The sequence below is a fragment of the Natrix helvetica genome (genome assembly GCF_964273705.1).
Source record: "Natrix helvetica genome assembly, chromosome: 4".
Taxonomy (NCBI): Eukaryota; Metazoa; Chordata; class Lepidosauria; order Squamata; family Natricidae; genus Natrix; species Natrix helvetica.
The window spans coordinates 94,967,407-94,985,820 of record NC_138550.1 but is presented as its reverse complement, the minus strand read 5'-3'; the positions used below and the strand labels follow the sequence as shown (position 1 = coordinate 94,985,820).

The 18,414-nt window shown below is 44.6% G+C and overlaps 1 long non-coding RNA gene across 1 annotated transcript; it reads left to right on the top strand.

Moving 5' to 3' along the window:
* Nucleotides 1-294: 294 nt before the first annotated feature.
* LOC309391598 lies at nt 295-7,559 on the top strand. The gene is made up of 3 exons (XR_014175320.1): nt 295-571; nt 2,113-2,273; nt 6,367-7,559. It is a non-coding gene; the product is annotated as an uncharacterized lncRNA (long non-coding RNA).
* Nucleotides 7,560-18,414: the final 10,855 nt, after the last annotated feature.

Sequence of the window (18,414 nt, the reverse complement as noted above, 5' to 3'; positions counted from 1 at the left end):
TGTTTCTGAGTTTGCCTGCTGGGTTTCTCGCAGCACCAAAAGTAAGCAGGAAAATTCCTCAGGGGTGTGGGTTTCCTTGGGGTTCTCTAACTAGGGGTCTCCAACCACAGCAACTTTAAGCCTTGGAGGACTTCAACTCCCAGAATGCCCCAGCCATCTTTGCTGACTTCAACTCCCAGAATGCCCCAGCCATCTTTGCTGACTTCAACTCCCAGAATGCCCCAGCCATCTTTGCTGACTTCAACTGCAATACATTAAGATTCTTTTTTTAAAAAAACGATCCATCTCCACCAAATCCATGCATCCTCCACTCAGCCAGAAGCGTTCTTATGTCCTTTCCCTATCAAGTAAGAGGGCAAGAAGCGAATTGAAAAGGCGATTTAAGGAAGTACTTCCAAAAGACTGGATCCAAATCGGTGCATTCAAAAAAACAAACAAACCTTGCCGTGACGAGGTCATTCCAAACGAAAAGGAGAAAAAGACAGTTGTTTTCACTGGACTCGGGAATCCCGCTGAACCCCCGTTTATTTAATCGTGGTTTAGTGACTCAACCACAGTTGGCTGCACGCAGGTAATAGGCTAAGTTCTCCAGCACAGCCTATAAGCCACAACCTCCAGGTTTCCCCACAGCGCAAGCTCGAAGCAAACAAGCCACTTGTGGCTTTCAGACAACAGGTGAAAACTTTCCCCCTTTGGGCCGAGTTTGCTGGTTTCAGTTCAGATCTCAGAGAACTTCCCGATTCTCTCTAGAACAGATCGAGAAAACCATTGCCCGAAAATCCAAGGGATTTTCCAAGGAGGAAAAGGGCGTGGGTGGGGCAAAGAATTAGCCCCCCTCGCCTCCTGTTTTCAGCGCCCTTCCAACCAAGGAGGGAAAGGAAGAAAGGGTAAAGCAGGGGAAGGAAGGGAGAGGAAGGAAGAGTAGGAGAGAAGGGAAGGAGGAGGAGGAGTAGGGGAAGGAGAGGAGGAAAGAAGAAGGCAGAGAAGGGAGGTTGAAAAGATGGAAGGAGCAAGGTTGTTGCAGAATAAGATGGAAACACGGGGTGGCAAAAAGTGACCCAAACTGTATTTCATATATATAAGCCCTGGATCTAAACTCCCCGGGAGGTGGGGGGGAAGCCCAGATCTGGATTCAGTTGGCGCATATAAACTGATTTTCCCGCATCCAGGAAAACTCTTACAGCCGAAAAGCCCCCCGCTCCTCCATTCCCCAGTTTGGCAGTGACCGTCGTAAAATCTGTCACTTTTTTTACACCATTTTTGTACGACGCTAGCAGTTATTTGTGAAAGCGGGTGCATTTTCTCCCTAAAGGACCCAAAGGAGACAACTGGACTTTCTTGGGGGGAGGGGTTGAAGACGTTTCGCTTCTCATCCAAGAAGCTTCTTCGGCTCTGACAAGATAGTGGGGAGCTGAAGAAGCTCTTTGGATGAGAAGCGAAACGTCTTCAAAAGGAGAAAAAAAGTCCAGTTGCCTCTTGAAAAAAGCGCCTTTGACCTGGACAGATTTTACCCTAGGGTTGACGCCCACCCAGTCTTTCATTCCCACGCCAGAGCGTCGTGGGCGTAGGGGAAGAGGTCTCCCCCCCCCCCCCAAATGGATCGACAAACCTCTGGTGCCTAGTGATTTCCGGGGTTGAAAGGCTCGGTTTTGGCGGAGAAACTCGCAGTTCAGGCTGATCAGAAATAGCTCACTTCCAGCCCTTCCCAATACGCCAGACTCCCGCCGGTTGTATGGGCCGCGATTAGCTGCCAGTTAGGGGAAAGGCCGATGGATCGTCGACTTTTTAACAAGCGTGCTTCGGATTGCAGCGGCATCGTTTTAATTGCCTGCCAAAGTGGTTTGATTGTAAATCCCATGGATGAAGCGCGTTTTCAAATTAGGTGAGCATGAACGAAGAACAACTTTTCAAACTTTTTTTTTTTTTTTTGTACATTTTGATCTGCGGAAAACAGTCATTCGCTCTAAGGACAGATTTTATTTTATTTCTTCTTCTTTATTATTTTTGAGATAGTAAAAGCATCCAACGGCGAGGGCTTTTATCGCTTGTTCGAGGAAAACAATAGCATTTCCAGCAAACCGCAGATCCCTTGTCTTATTTATATTCCCGCAGAAATGCACCGCGGACTTCACCAGATTCTAAGGTCAAAAGGACCATTTCCGAAAAGAGATCCGTGTAACTAGTCCTCAAGATCACAGGAAACAAGTGTTTCGAGATATGCTCGTTGTGAAGACGGAGCCTCACGGAAACCAGAGGGCCTGATCTGCCCTACGGTGGGTATCTTGATTTCTTGCTTTGCATTGACTATCCCTGAAGGCAAAGTCGTGTGAACGCGTTACCTTGACTAGTCAGGTTGGCTAATAGCTCCTGTTTACCCTAGAAATAGGATATTTCTATATTTCTGTGTCTCTATCTATCCATATACTGTATATTATTATTATTATATACCAGAGGTGGCCGAAGCTGCGGTTTGATAACCGAGGGGAGGTCGGTTCCTATGGATATTTGCAATGTTTACTTTCTTTCTGCGTGGCTAAACAAGTAGCAGTGAGTCCCACCGACTTAACCCGGAGTTTCCTCGGGATTTTATTTATTACTTTGATCTCACTCTCAAAGTCACTCTGGGCGGCTTACCGATATAATTAATACTAATACTAATACTAATAATAATAATAATAACAACAACAACAATTTAGAACAACAACAATAACAGCAGCAGCAACAACAACAACGGTGTTTGTGATGCATTTTGAATGTTCAGTTGACTGTTTCATGTTTAATGAATAAAGTATATGATGATGATGATGATGATGATGATGATGATGATGATGATGATGATGATGATGATGATCTAAACCGTCAAGAGGCATCTGTAAAGACACGAATACATCTCTGCCCGTTGTGTACAAGCTTAAAAATGGACGGGTCGCTTAGTCGCTGCGACCATCTTGACTTTTTTAACCTCACTCCAACTTAACATTATAGATCTATTATAGATCTATCCAGCAAGTTATTTCTAGAGGCTCCGATTGTGCCTCGAGGGTCTCGGAAAACTCTCTCTGCAGCCTAGATTGCAAAACCGCAGAATTCAGAATCCAGTTGAGGTGCACCCAGCGGAATCGGTTTGCTTTGCACGTGTGTCTCTCTCTGTGTAACCTGTTCCGTCGTGCAACTCCTGCAGGCATACGACAGGTCCAAAAACGGCGGGGTTGGGTTGTATTTTACACGTATCGGAAACTGGAGGAACGCTGCCTAGGCGCCGGCGTGCTCTTCGCGAAGTCTTGCCCGGCGTCCGCCCGCTTCAGGAGGTTTAAGTTGGGTCTGCGGGGTCCGTGGGAGAGACGCGTGAAGAGAGGGGGAGAATGAGAAGCCCGTGCAGTCCACGCGGGAACAGCCGAGGGTGGAGGTGGCAGGGCGCAGCGGGCTTTCCACGCGAGGACAGCGCCCTCTTGCGGAAAAGGCAAGCCTAGAAACGAGGGAAGCGTTTGTCCCAAAGATGCTTTTTCGCTTCTTATCCCAGAAGCTTCTTCGGCTCTGACAGGATAGTGGGGAGCTGAAGAAGCTTCTGGGATGAGAAGAGAAACGTCTTCCAAAGAAAAAAAAACAAGAAAGTCCAGTTGCCTCCTGAAAAAGCACCTTTGGGACAACCATGACCTGGATGACTGAGAATCTCTACAGAGGGAAGCACTTGGAAATGCCTGGTGATGAACCATTAGGTTGCCCTGCAACATCCTACGTCACCTGAGATTTTTGCTTTGCTTCCTTTGTGTTGGAATTACCCTCAGCTGTCCTTTCCCAAGATTGGACAGATCAGAATAGGAGGAATGGGGTTATGTTATCGATGCTATCAGATGGTAGAAATCAGAAGGGGATGCAAGGATTTAACCTGGCTCAGGACGACCCTGTAAGTAGGAACAGAAGCATTTCTTCTGTTACCAATTTTCAGCATCATTGAGGCTTGAGAGAGTGGTTGTCAGCAGCAGGAATCTCAAAGCTAATCAAAGTTCAGTTCTTCTGGTCAAACTCGATTCCTGGTGCTTCGTGGATACAAGAAAGTAGGTTTCTTGGCAGCATTATAAAGTGTTGCCTGAAATGCATAAAATTAAACACTTCCAAACATCTGCATGTACAGATAGCCCTTGACTTACTACAGTTCATTTAGTGACTATTCAAAGTTGCAAAGTTACTTCCTCTCCCCCCCCCCCGCCTAGTTTTCCCTTCTTTTTTAAATTTCTCTTTGTATTTTGATATTTTGATAAATCGGTAAAAAAAAGTAAAATACAAAGTTACAAGGGTGCTGAAAAAGTGACTTATGACCCTTTTTCACATGACTATTGCAGGTAGGTAGGTAGGTAGGTAGGTAGGTAGGTAGGTAGGTAGGTAGAGAGACAGACAGACAGACAGACAGACAGACACAGAAACAGACAAACAGACAGATAGATGATAAATAGAAGATAGATAGAAGATAAATAGATAGAAGATGGATGGATGGATGGATAATGGATAGATAGATAGATAGATAGATAGATAGATAGATAGATAGATGATAGATAGATAGATAGATAGATGATAGATAGATAGATAGATAGATAATAAATACTTAGAAGATAGAAGATAAATAGATAGAAGATATATAGATAGAAGATGGATGGATGGATAATGGATGGATAGATAGATAGATAGATAGATAGATAGATAGATAGATAGATAATAAATACTTAGAAGATAGAAGATAAATAGATAGAAGATATATAGATAGAAGATGGATGGATGGATAATGGATGGATAGATAGATAGATAGATAGATAGATAGATAGATAGATAGATAATGATAAATACTTAGAAGATAGAAGATAAATAGATAGAAGATGGATGGATGGATGGATGGATATGGATAGATAGATAGATAGATAGATAGATACATGATAGATAGATAGATAGATAGATAGATAGATAGATAGATAGATAGATAGATAGATGATAGATAGATAGATAATAGGATTTGCTGAGCACATAATAATCCAGCCTTTGCTAACTCATCCCTACACCACCATCACCTCCTTTGAGCAGAGATTGTTCAGCTTTATGGGTCTCAACTTTTAAAAGACAAAATTAAATGAATTTTTTTCATGAACAATGGAGAAATGGAAAGGAAGACTCAGACTCTCCCCTGATTATTAACACATTCCCAAATCAAGCTTGTGAACAGCTGCAAAAAGTACTAAGCTTTCCATACACTAAGTCAATTGTTCTCTTTGAATCTGAATTCATCTACCTGCAGTGACCACCATCATCTGGTTCAGAATGAGTTCATATGGACAGAATGAAAAAGCAATGCGTTTTTTACATCATTAAGGATTGAGATCAACAGATTTCTAGGTTGTTCAATTGACAGTTCTGCATAGAAATGCAGAAATACATAGAAAGTTTCCCTATTACGACCAGCTTCCCTATTGCCAAAGGAAGCTGGATTTGAGGCAATCATAAAAGATTATTTGGGATATCGCCTCTGACCTCTCTTCAAAGAAGTGAATAAGTAACATTCTAGGAAAAGAGGAATATTGTAATTAGAGTTTTGTAACATAAGATTAGCCTCCAACACCTCCATGGGCTGTCCAGTATCTCTGGATTACCTCATAGAATTGCAACAGCTGAGAGAGTGAATGTTGAATCTAAGTCTTTGTTGCAGTATTTCTCAATGACAGCATGGACTTCAGCTCCCAGAATTCCCTAGTCAGCCATGGGGGAAACAAAGCAAGCAAATTAAAAGTTAAAATGGACCGTTCGCTCACCTGTTCAAAGCCTTTTCCAAAAGGTATGTATGTTAAGGGTCTTTAAGAAAAGGCAATGTTAAGTCCTTCAAATGTGTAAGGAATTGGAGTAAAAACATATAAAGGATTGGAGTAAAAACATATAAGCTGAGGCAGCGCAGTGGTTAGAGTGCAGTACTGCAGGCTACTTCAGCTGACTGCTAGCTGTAGTTCAGCAGTTCAAATCTCACCAGCTCAAAGTTGACTCAACCTTCCATCCTACTGAGGTGGGTAAAATGAAGACCTAGATTATTTGGGTCAAGAGGCTGACTCTGTAAACCACATAGAGAGGGCTGTAACGGCACTATGAAGTGGTATATAAGTCTAAGTGCTATTGCTATTCTCATGTAAAGTCCCTTTTAGACCAGGTCCTAATAACTCTTGAGATGATCTCAGTGAGCATGAAGGTTCCTTTTGAAAGAGATACTCTCTCAAGTGAGCTGGACCTAAACCATACAGGACTTTAAGAGGAATGACCAGTACTTTGCATAGACACATAATGGTACCAAAACTAGTGCTTTACAGTTTTTAGTACGGTCTCTTTATATTCTTCCAGAGACCAATCTGGCTGCCAGGTTTTGTACCAACTGAAGTTTCTGGATCAGACACAAAGGCAACCATTGCAACACAGTATCCCTCACCCTGAACCTCCATAAGTGATATAGAAGGATACTGTGGTTGGTGGTTTCAAAAGATCGAGGAGCACAAGAATGGATGCATCACCTCTATTCTGGCTCTATCAAAAATCATCAACAAGCATTTCAATTCTGTAATTTAGCCTAAAACCAGGTCTGGACAATCCACTGTCTCCAAGATCTTCTGTCATTGTTCTCCAGCTACTGATATCTTCTCAATAGACTTTCCCCCAAAGTTTGACCCCTCCAAAGGCTGACAACTGGACAATTACTGCCCTGAATGAAAGGGTCCAGTGATAGCCTCTTGAGATGGAGGCACATTGTTGTTTCTTTCAGGGTCAGTAAGACCATCTCCTCCTTCAACAGACTATCACCATTAGAAGACCCAGCAACAGATCATTTCATAAGCTGCCTTGACAACCCAGGGGAGGTTTGAGAAAGAACCAACACCATGCCATATCTATTTGAAGGAAAAATATGATGGTATCAGTGAAAAGCCATTCTTCCTATTTTCATAATTCTTTACCCACCATATTTTATTTATTTTATTAATATAACATTCAATTTCCATCAAAGAGTGTGTGATCTGGGTACATTTATTTTTAAACAATCATAACCCACATATTTGTTGTAGAATTCATCACAATAATATTGATAATATAATAATATAATAACAATAATACTTAACATCTTCTTTAACAACTCTCCACGTTAGTATTTCCTCTTTTTGTGTCTCCTCTTTTCTAACTTTTGTTTCTGTTGTCTAGCCATTGATAAAATACATCCCATATCAAAAAATATTCAGTTTCTTCTTTATTCTTAATAGTAAGTGTTAATCTATGCATTTTTGCACATTCTAATATTTTCTTAATTACATTCTCATCTGACGGAATCTCATCGTTTTTCCATTGCTGTGCAAATACAATTCTGGTTGCAGTTAGTATATGTAAAACCAGATATACAGTCTTTTTATCATATTTTTCCAGTATAATGCCCAACAAAAATATCTCTGGTTCAAGTCTATGTGTTGCTTTATCATTTTTTCCAATCAAGTATGTATTTTCACCAATATTTTTTAGCTTTGGGGCATGTCCACCACATGTGATAATATGAACCAGATGACTGATTACTCCTCATCAAAATTCTCATATGATCCAGAAGTAGGATATAGAAAGCATTTGAGAGGTGAAGGTGGCAAAGACAATGACTTACTGGGTGGTGAAGTGGTTAGAATGCAGCATTGTAAACTAACTTTGCCCACAGCCAGGAGTTCAATCTTGACTTATTCAAGTTGACTCGGCTCTCCATCTTCGCAAGGACCAAGTGAAATGAAGACCAAGATGGTTAGGGGCAATATGTTGACATTTGTAAACTGCTCAGATAGTGCTAGAAAGCCCTATGGAGTGGTATTGCCATTACTGATTAAAAACTATTAACTTTGGAATCCAAAACTTAAAATTATGTGGATTGAAGATGCTTCAGTCAAATTTAAAATCATATTGGACATAACAGTGTGTGAATATCCTTCCACTTATGTTTATTCAGTTTTGTACAAAGAGTGACCTCAACCTACACGCTAGTAATTGGAAATGTTTTGTCAGACAAGTATTATTAAGTGTGAGTGAACAATTATTTCAGTTCAAGGAACAAACATCTGAATTGAAACTAAAACAAAGGCTGTGATCTGCAGTGGTTATTCAAGATTCTGATTTTTTTTTAAATGCATTTCATAAATTGCTCTGATCCTAGGAATTTATTTGATATCTGCTTATCTCCCCCTCCTCTCTCTCTTCTCAACCGATTCGCATGTGGCTTCAAACTGGTGGCCTTTCTCCCCCCCCCCTTTCCCAGCAATCTTTTCAAGTCTGCAATCTGCATAGTTCTATATGAACTTTCTGGAGCATCAAAATAGACCCCCTACAGTGGTCAGGATATAAAGCTGCCCTTGTAAAGGAAACGTAACCCTTCCGAAAATATAACTTGACGTGGCGGGGGTGGGGTGAACTTTTGTTCGGGCATCCTTTGCCTGTGTAAATAAAAAGTCGCAGAATAACTTTAAAAAAAAACCCCTCAGTCAAAGCTACATTGACTTAAAAGCCATACAGGTTTCCTCCAAGTTAAATAGGTTTAGGACTACAATATAATCAATATAGCCTAAAAATTGAACTAAAGTTCTATATTTCACTTATCTGAACATAAGCTTCATTGACATCTGTAAGGCTTTAGATTTTTAATACTGAGTTTCCCCGAAAATAAGACCCACCCCAAAAGCAAGCCCTAGCCTTACTTTTGTGGTGTGGGTCTAATATAAGCCCTACCCTGAAAATAAGCCTGGGGGAATGGGTGTGGCACAGCGCAGAGGCAGAGGCAGGGGGGAGAAAAGAGATCCAGACATGCTACGGGGTTGCCAAGCTCATGGGAGGATCATGGGAGGATAATGTGGTGGCACTGGCAGCAAGTGGAGGCAGCGGCACATGGGAGGGGGGACGCTTCGAGTCTCCCCCATTTCTCCATCGGAACCAAGTGTTCTGCCTGGCTGCGTCCCTCGGCCTCCTGCTCCGGTGCTGCACCGGCACCAGAAGAAGTGAGCTGGCGGCCATGTGGACTCCTGTTGCACATGGCTGTTGCTGCTGCTGCCACCAGGAAGTTGTCGGGGCATAGAGCCACAGGTAAGCCAGTGTGCATGTGGGGCAGCTCCACTGCCCAACTCGTGGCGGTGGCACTCCAAAAAACTAAGACACCCCCAAAAGTAGGCACCAGTGCTTATTTTGGGGCCCAAAAGAAAATAAGACCAGATCTTATTTTCGGGGAATCACAGTATATATCAATAAAATTGTGATGGGTACTATGTTTAAGGCACTTCCATTTTACATGGTTTTTACATGAAAGTTCTTCAGTGGAAAAAGCCACATGCTACCAAAATAAATGTAACCGAGGATGCATTTTTATTTGGGAGTGACTAACTTTTCTTTTGGGCCTATACTATGAGGTGTACGTATCCACTGAACCACTCAGTTGATTTTCCAAGTTAAAGCTTTTCAGGACAGGACACCAAATGGCCTTTAAGGACTGAAGGATGTTCACTAATCATTATTTAAGGACATGTCTTCTCAAGATTGCCTTCTTCTCCTTCCCTTCCCATCCCATCTGTGAGGCTGCCTAGCTTTGCACTTAACTGAAATAAGATTAAAATGGGATTTACCATCTTCTGACAACAAGCCTTGCTGTATCTACAATCTGTGATACTTTGGAGGCTTTTGGCGGAAGAAGAGGGCCACATCTGGAACTTGCAAGCTCTTTTCACCCAGCCACAAAGTTAAAGAGGTAATTGGAAGTGAGGACACCGGTGCAATGGGGAAAGGACCTTTAAACCTGCGCTTAAAATAAGCTATAAAGCGAGTAATCTTTTGGACTTGGGAAGATCCCAGAGATTGATACATGGTTAAACCCTGTAAGTCAAGCCAGTTCTTAAAATCATTCATCCATCCATCTATCCATTCATTCATTCTATAAGAGCAACAGCGATGCAGTGGTTAGAATGCAGTACTGCAGGCTACTTCTGTTAACTGCCGCCTGCCAGCAGTTTGGCAGTTGAGAATCTCACTCGCTCAAGGTTGACTCAGACTTCCATCCTTCCAAGTTGGCTAAAATGAGGACCCAGATTGTTGTGGGCAATAAGCTGACTCTGTAAACCGCTTGGAGAGGGCTGTAAATCACTGTGAAGCGGGTATATAAGTCTAAGTGCTATTGCTATTGCTATTTAGATGTCATCTGCCTCCAAACTGATTCTGGTCAGTTCAAAACAAGAAGTATACAATCAAAATTGGAAACATTAATCAAGATGGCAAATTCCATAAAAAAACCAATAATAACAACAAAGCATCATAAATTTAGTATCATCCCCACTAGGTATACCAAACCAGGAATAGTCTAATAATAAAAGCTTGCAAGTCTGATAGTGTTGTGCCACCTTCCTTTCTGGTAGCCATGTGAATTACGGAGGTATCTGCTGAGCCACTTATGCATACTTTCTGCTTGTTTGGAAATTAAGCTCTTTTTTTCATCATTGTTTTACTAATAAATTTGGCTTTCTCTACATCAAGCTCATCTTTCATACTCTCTACAACCAGCCAGGGGCTCCAATCACCCTACCTCAGAGCCTGGGAGATGAGCCAAGTCTTTTAAGGCTTCCTAAAATGCCATCCAGGTTAGAAATCACCCAGGGGATTAAGGGGGGGCTTCATTCCTGAGGACAAGTGCTGTGAGAGAGCAGGAACCCTTCCAGGGTCCCAGCAGTTGTCACTGCTTCAATGAAAGAATCTGGACCACACTGATCCTGTCAGATTGAATCCAATGGCCCAGCACTACCGGGGGGGGGGGACGACACAATGCTCCCTCGAGTAACTACAGGGCAAACCTATGGCATGTGTGCCAGAGATGGCATGCAGAGCCCTCTCTGCGGGCACACACACTGTCATCCCAGCTCTGTTTCAGGTCTCTGCCCGTGCATGTGCCTATGCATCCCACCTGCCAGCTGGTCTTTGGATCTCTGTCACATATGGGCTGCAGGCATACATGTACCCATGCCTTGCAGTTTGGGCAGGGCATGGGCACACACACATGGGGTGCATGTGCATGTGTGGGGTGCACACCCATGCGCAGGGTTCACGTGCACATGCACACCCACTTTGCAGTTTGGGTGCATACTTTGGGCACTCGGTGCCTCCAAGGTTCCCCATCACTGGCCTAAGACATCTAAGGCTTTATAGATCATAAGTCTCACTTATGGGATTGCATCAGGAAGCAAAGTGGCAACCATTGCAGCTCACAAAGCTGGGATGCCACATAGGCATACTAAACCACGCCCATCACTGTCAGCACTGCTGCTTTTTGGACCAGTTGACGCTTCCAAATGCTTTGATTGGCGGATGGTTTCAGTAGAGATGTTCAAAAAGGGAGAAGGCAGCAAAACCAGAGAATTTAACCAGGAACTTTGTTCAACCCAATAGCAACATGGAGTAGTCAGCCAGCAAAAAGGTTACACCAGAACGCTGAAGATTGGCAGAAGCACTGCAAATGTTATGCAATTGGAGTTTTCTATTGCCTAAGGAATGGATGAATAGCATTGAACAGAACCTTTGAGCCTAAAACAGGAAGAGGTAAGGATGACGTAAGGCTAGAGTTATGGTCTGGGAATGAGATGAAGACATTATGGGGACATAGCAGAGAAAGATCTTGTCTGCTTCTGCTGTGGTTAGAATCAGGTGGGGGAAAGCCCAAAATCCACCTAAGTCCAAGATGCTAAGGAGGATCCCACAAGCCATCAAAAAGGAAGGTTGACAGGTTCTTCTTCTGAGCCAAATCCTAGTCCCACTCCATCTAAAAATAGAAATGCAATTATCATAGAGTCATTGGAGACATGGAGAACAGAAGGAAAATATAGCCTAAACTATTTGGAAAGGTCTTGGTGGGTCCCAGCCAGCTTTCCAGATTCCGGTGTCTTTTAGTTCAGTAGATCTAAGCACATATTATCCATTACTAAGACTGACCACGTATAATGAGACTTGAAGATGAACAGGCAACATTTATCTTGCTAGGGAAAGGCATTTTCCCTATGAGAGGGTGGGGAAATGGAGTTGCGTTTGCACAATACGTTAAGCCACAGTTTAATTGATTTTACTGAATGAGCCACAATTAATTGCAGCAGCTACATAACTGGCCAACTTTAAATCATCTTTCAGAGTCCAAAGGCTGAGTTCACTCAACCCTTAGCCAAAAATAACCAAGCCATCTGACATCTTGGCATACAGTGAAAAAATCCAAACATTATGAAGTGGGTTTTGGGAACTTCCCGAGCCTGGCTGTGAAATTTCTGAAAGGAGACGGTGGGCCTGAAATAGCAAGAAACTTGTGACTTGTGGGTGTGCCTTTCATCCTGAAGAAATTCGTGTTTAGCTTTCAATTAGTTCCTTTTGACTCAGTTACTTATGAGTCGCTTGGGCTGCACATTACAGATTTAACCACAGTGGTAAATTCTGATCTTTCATACTCGCTCTACCATCTCTTTAAGAATGTGTAACAGTGAATAGTTACAATCCTTCTCTGGAAGAAAAGACGGTGTTGCTTTCTCTGTCTTTGATGTTCTGTATACAGTAACACATTCGCATGGAGAAGTTACATATAAGATACATACAACTTGTATAGATGTGAATGAGTTCTCCCTATTCTAATACTCCAGAAAGAACAGCAGTCTTACAACAGAGCACTTTGCACGTGGATCTCTCGGAGCCTGAGGGCCAAATAATCTAACCAGCGGGTGTGCATGGGAATAAAGTAGACCCAGATGCCAATGGGGCCCCCTCTTTGCGCTCTTTGTCCTTTGCCTGCCTTTCTGGGCCGTGGTTTTTCTTCCAGTGCTGCCTTTCCTGCATTCAGAAGTGGCCTCTTTCACCAGCAAGGGTGGCCTTTCATTACTTGAAGCCAAAAAAAACTGCCATGGGGGGGGGGGAGTTCCCCGGGTGAAAACAGGGCACCAGGAAAGGATGGGAACCACCGGAGGATGAGCTAAGAAGAGGCAGCGGCCCAAGAAGGGGACACCCCAGGTTTTAAAGAGGAGGGGGGAGGAGGTCATTTTCGCTTTGAGAAAACGACGGCCCTGCTCGCTTGATTTGCTTGGGCTATTACACCCTCCATAATGGCTGGCTGGGAAAGATGGGAGCTGTAGTTCAACATCTCTGGAGGCTGCCATGTCTTGGGGCGGGAGAGGGTTGGTTTCTGTTGGACCAAGGCGTGTAAAGAGGCTCTTGAAAGTGAAATAGGATCGCTACTGCTCCGGCGCTCGACAGAGGAAGGAATTTACCGGGATGGCGAGCGCGTCTTTTTTCCATCCTCTCCTCGTCGCTTTCACACCTCGAAAACAATTTTAAGTTGTACTCTCACGCATTCGTTTCATGATGACTCCCCCAAAGGTGACTTCTTGACGTTCCGGATGTAAAAAGGTTATAAAGAGAGATCCTTAACTGTTGCCAGGTGGTTTGTACGACACGTGTCTCTCTGCCACCTTCACCTGCAATATGTGCATTCTGTGTTGCACGTGCGGGCCTAGTTCTGTCCGCGGGTTCCTTAAATCTGCGCGATCTTTTCTGTCTGCCTGAAATAGTTCCAGGTTGCCCCTTTTGGAGCTCTTCCATGGAGTTCCCTCCCCCCTCCCGCCCCTGTTGGGCTGCTGTGTTTTGTTTTTGAACGTCTTCTGGCTATGAGAATCATTCCGACGATTGGGAGGTTTGTTCATCGTTTTGTTTGGCCCCTAGAAAACCTCTCTCCGTCCCTTCCTTCCTTCCTTCCTTCCTTCCTTCCTTCCGAATGGCAGGATTCCCTCGCAATTGCTGGATCTCACGAAAGATGTGGTACACAAGCTATGGAAGCATCAGGCGTTTCGGTAGCGACGTCCAATCAGCACTCGGTTCCACGGAATCCCAAAAGATCGGGCGGGATCTATTTCGATCTAGCAGATCGAGTTGGTTCCGTTCGATTGGATTCTGCGTTTCGAGGAACCCGGTTCGAGATGCAACTTCTGAATGACATTTTTCACTGTCCTATCAGGTTAAGAGCAAGGATTGTCTGCGCAAAGACATAGTTCCTAGGTGCCGCTTAATCCCAGAAGCCCCACTGGATCAATCACATGGGTTGAAATAATCAGCGTTGACCGTACAGGTGAAGAGATCCAGAACAGTCCAAGTTCAGGTGTTTGTAAGCAAGACTCTCTCCCTGCCTGAGCTTATTAGCTTTTTAGAAATAATATTTAAAATAAACCTCCAAGCAGATCCAGCTCTTTTCAATCAAGCCAAAGCCTGTCTTTTCCTTCCTCCCTCCCTCCCTCTCGTGTGTGGGGGGGTGTCAATGCCTGCTTCCAGGGTTACCCACATTTGCACCAGGAAGACCTAACCCTTAAAGCCATAGAAGAATCCCACAAGCCTTGCTCAGTGGCGGATTAAGGCTCACTAGTGCCCTAAACACTGACAAATCTTAGTGCCCCCCCTCCTTTGTACATACTGTACAAATCTTCACTGGTTTTTTCTTTCTTTCTCAACTTTGTGGTGCCCCCTTTGGGCCTGATGCCCTAAGCACCTGCTTAATGGTTAATACCCCACTGGTCTTGCTGCATCCCTATTCTGATCATTTCCTAACGCTGGCACTGTGAAAATCTAATAGGAAGTCTGAAGGCTCCAGCCAACCCTCCAAAGCAGCCCAAATCTTTCCATTTGCATGCAGTTGTTCGAGGCGCATTCATGTCCCCTCCGTCTTCTTTTAAGTCGCCGTTGATTTCCTGCGACTCCCTGGACAAGCCCCTGTCATTTTCTTGGCAAGATTTCCAAAGTGGCTTGCCATTGCAGGCTTTCTAGGGCTGAGTAAAAGTGACCGGTCCAAAATTACCCAGCTAAGCTTTGTGCCTAAGGCGGTATTGAAAATTCACCCGGTTTCTAGCGCAGTGGTGAAATTCAATTTTTAAACTACCGATTCTATGAGCGCGGCGTGGCTTGGTGAGTATGGCAGGGGAAGGATATTGCAAAATCTCCATTCCCATCCCACTCCCAGCCAGAGGTGGCATCTGCAGGTTCTCTGAACTACTCAAAATTTCTACTACCGGTTCTCCAGAAACTGGATTTCACTCCTGCACTGCACCAAACTGACTTTTCCCATCTGCTTTAACCGTCTTAATTGTTTTTCCATCTTCCTTTGAGGATCAAAGTCCACAGGAGAAGGATTCCCCTTCCCTTTTTCTATGGACAGGACCTTTATTTTCGGGGCAGGAAGGCAAAGACACAATCTTTTCTTCTTCGCAAGGACTTGGACTGACCCTGGCCTCACAACTTCCCCCAATGGAGAACATGTGTGGGATGAGGGTGCAAAAGAAACAATTGAGATCTTATTTAGTAGAAGAATATGGACATCCAGAAGTGGGGTCTGGAGACTGGCCCTTGCTGGAAAATTAATCCTCTCCCCCCCCCCCCCCAACTCTCACACTCTCTTATTGGAGAAGAACTTGCAGGAATCTCCGGGAGACTCATTGCACTCTTAATGCACGTAGGTAATACGGTGTACACAACTGTCTTGAGAAGCCAACAGAGCTTGGTTAACTATTGGGACTATGTGTCTGGTTATTTGATTATTTGATGCATTGGGCAAACCGGGCTGAGCCTGTGGCTTTGGTTATGTCAACGAAACCGTGGGTTGATGGATCTAATCATGGACTTCCCTCAACCAATAAGGGAGGGGCCCGGGTACGAGCTTTATCCCCCAGCTGAGGAGCATGGTGCACACCCTCGCATCATCTCGGGTCAGGTAGCAGAGTTTTAACTGCACCTCCGATGCGCATCCCATCTCTGGGTTTCTTTCCAATGGGGGGGATCAGGTCAAGTGAAATCAGGATACCAAAGGAGGATACAGATTAACAGATTTGGAAGGGACTTTGTAGGTCATCTAGTCCAACCCCCACCCCACCCCACCCCAAGCAGGAGACCCTACACCGTTTCTGACAGATGACAGCCCAGTCTTTTCTTGAAAGCCTGCAGGGATGAAGCTCCCACAAGTTTTGGAATTAATTCGTCCCTAATTAGATAATAATAATGATGATGGTGATGGTGATGTTGAGGATGAGGATGAGGATGAGGATGAAGAAGAAGAAGAAGAAGAAGAAGAAGAAGAAGAAGAAGAAGAAGAAGAAGAAGAAGAAGAAGAAGAAGTAGAAGTAGAAGTAGAAGTAGAAGTAGTTCTTCAGCCTGCACCAGAGCAGAAGCAGAAAGCGCGCGCACACACATTAATTGCTGAGACCCACCGAGATCCTGCGGGCTAGGTGCCGTGCATAGGAAGGGACCGGCCGCTTATAAGAAAGTTGCAGCGGTGGGTCATCGGCCTTTGAAAAAGTGGAAAGGCTATCCAATGAACAGGGCGGCAGGAGCGCAAAGAAGTCCGGAGGGTCGCCGGCAGCAGCTGTGGCCCCCAAAGTGGCGTGAAACGCTTCCCCTCCCCTTCCCATCCACCAGGCCACCTTCCCTCAGTTGATCGGAGGCCGAGCGCGTCCCCTTTCTCTACCTCCGACGTCTCAACGACCGTATGGAAAGGCATCGAGTCATCAGAGATTGAAACAGTATTTCTGAAGGAATACTTTCCTTCCAAGCCTATAGAAGGAGATTCGTGCTGGTCTATGAAAGCCGAACATCAGGAATTTGACAGCACTTTTTCAGACAAACGCATTGCTGTAGCTCACTTCATCCAGGCGCTCAGCAAAGCCCGTGCCTTTTAATCAAATGTGTAAGTACAAAAAGATGCTACCAGGCCCCTTATTTCCCCCTAAAGCACAGCCCCGGCATCATCATCATCATCATCATCATCATCATCATCATCATCATCATTATTATTATTATTATTATTATTATTATTATTATTATTATTATTTCCCCCTTCCAGGTCGGAAGGTCGGGGCGTTCCCTTGACATTTATTCTTCTCTAAAATTAATTCGAAGCGCCGTATTTCTATCCGTAGTTGCCCCTTTCCTTCATTCGTCCAACCCTTTCAGCCTGGAGAGGTTGATTTCATCGGCCCTACCTGTCTGATAGAGGTGAAACTGCTTCTATGCGAATGCAAGACGCCACAGGTCGGTGATTCTATATAAGGCAAGCGTTTCTTTTTGTCAGAAATGCCCTTTTCTCCCAACCTCGTTGGTGTTAATTTGCTGCTTCGCTTCCCTGCTTCATTCCGGAAGGGGGTTCCTGAGGATAAACCCCAGGTTTATTCAGGACGAAAGAGAACTCGCCTCGTCTGATCAACAACTCTATTTGTCCCGAGACAGCCAGGAAGGAGTAGATATTTTAAAAAAAGAAAAAAAGAAGCTACTGGGGTTGAAGAGAGAGATTTCTTTTAGAAGAAGGAATCTCCTTAACGGAGTTTGTTTACAAGTTCAGCCTCAATTTTAATTGAAAAAATGCTTCCTTTCTGTGGATCGGAAGAGAGGGGTTGGGAGAAGTAAATGCATTTGAAGAGAAAGTGAGGAACGAATGACGGAAAGGGGAAAAGGGGGGGAAGGAAAGGAGGGAAGGAAAGAAGACTTCTAGGATAACACTCCGAATGGACAGTTTCCGTGTTTTCGTTTCCCTTTCTTTAACTCCAGACGGAAGAGAAGGGACATATTCTGGGGCAAATCATTTAAACTCCGACTAACCAAGGGAGTTACCTAGATCAGCTTCAGGGGTTGCCCAGTTTAAACCAGTATCCGAGTGAGCAAAACAGCCGCGAAGTTTCATTTCCGCCCATTCCGGTCAAACGAACCACTTGGACCGGGATCGAGTGCCGGGTTAGGGGGAAGGCTGCCTCGAACCCCTGACCCCAAATCCTCCCCAGGGCACAAACTGAACTTGGACCCTCCGTAGAGATGGCCACCCTCCCCCCCTCTCTCCCTCCTGGTCCCTGTGGTCACTGCGGGTCAAAAAAAGGACGGCGAGGCCGGGGAAGGTCTCCCTTGCCAGCGCCTGTGACGAAGCTGCAAAGGAAGATTTTGGGACGGCGGGTTTTTTTTTTCGCACGGTCGCTTGTGGGGACGGCTCAAACGAACAGGGCCGTTGGCGGCTGGAAGGCGGGGGCGTCGATGGACGCTGCAGCCCCGGGCTATACTGAGCGGAGGCTCGCGGGATTCCTGGCTCCTGCGAAATCCAGGAAGTGGAATCCTGCAACTGTCTCGTAAAACCAGCAGATTTGGAGGGGGAAATAGGCCACAGCCGGATGGAAAAGTGATGGAGGCTGCGGTTTTTGTCTGTTCTGAGACCCATCCCAGGCTCCCAGCCCCTGGCAATTTGCTGGCCATCAATCGGATACCATGCCTGATCGAAATATTTTGGCCACCTAATGAGAAGGAAGGACTCACTGGGGAAGAGCCTATTGCTGGGAAAGATTGAGAGCAAAAGAAGAAGGGGAC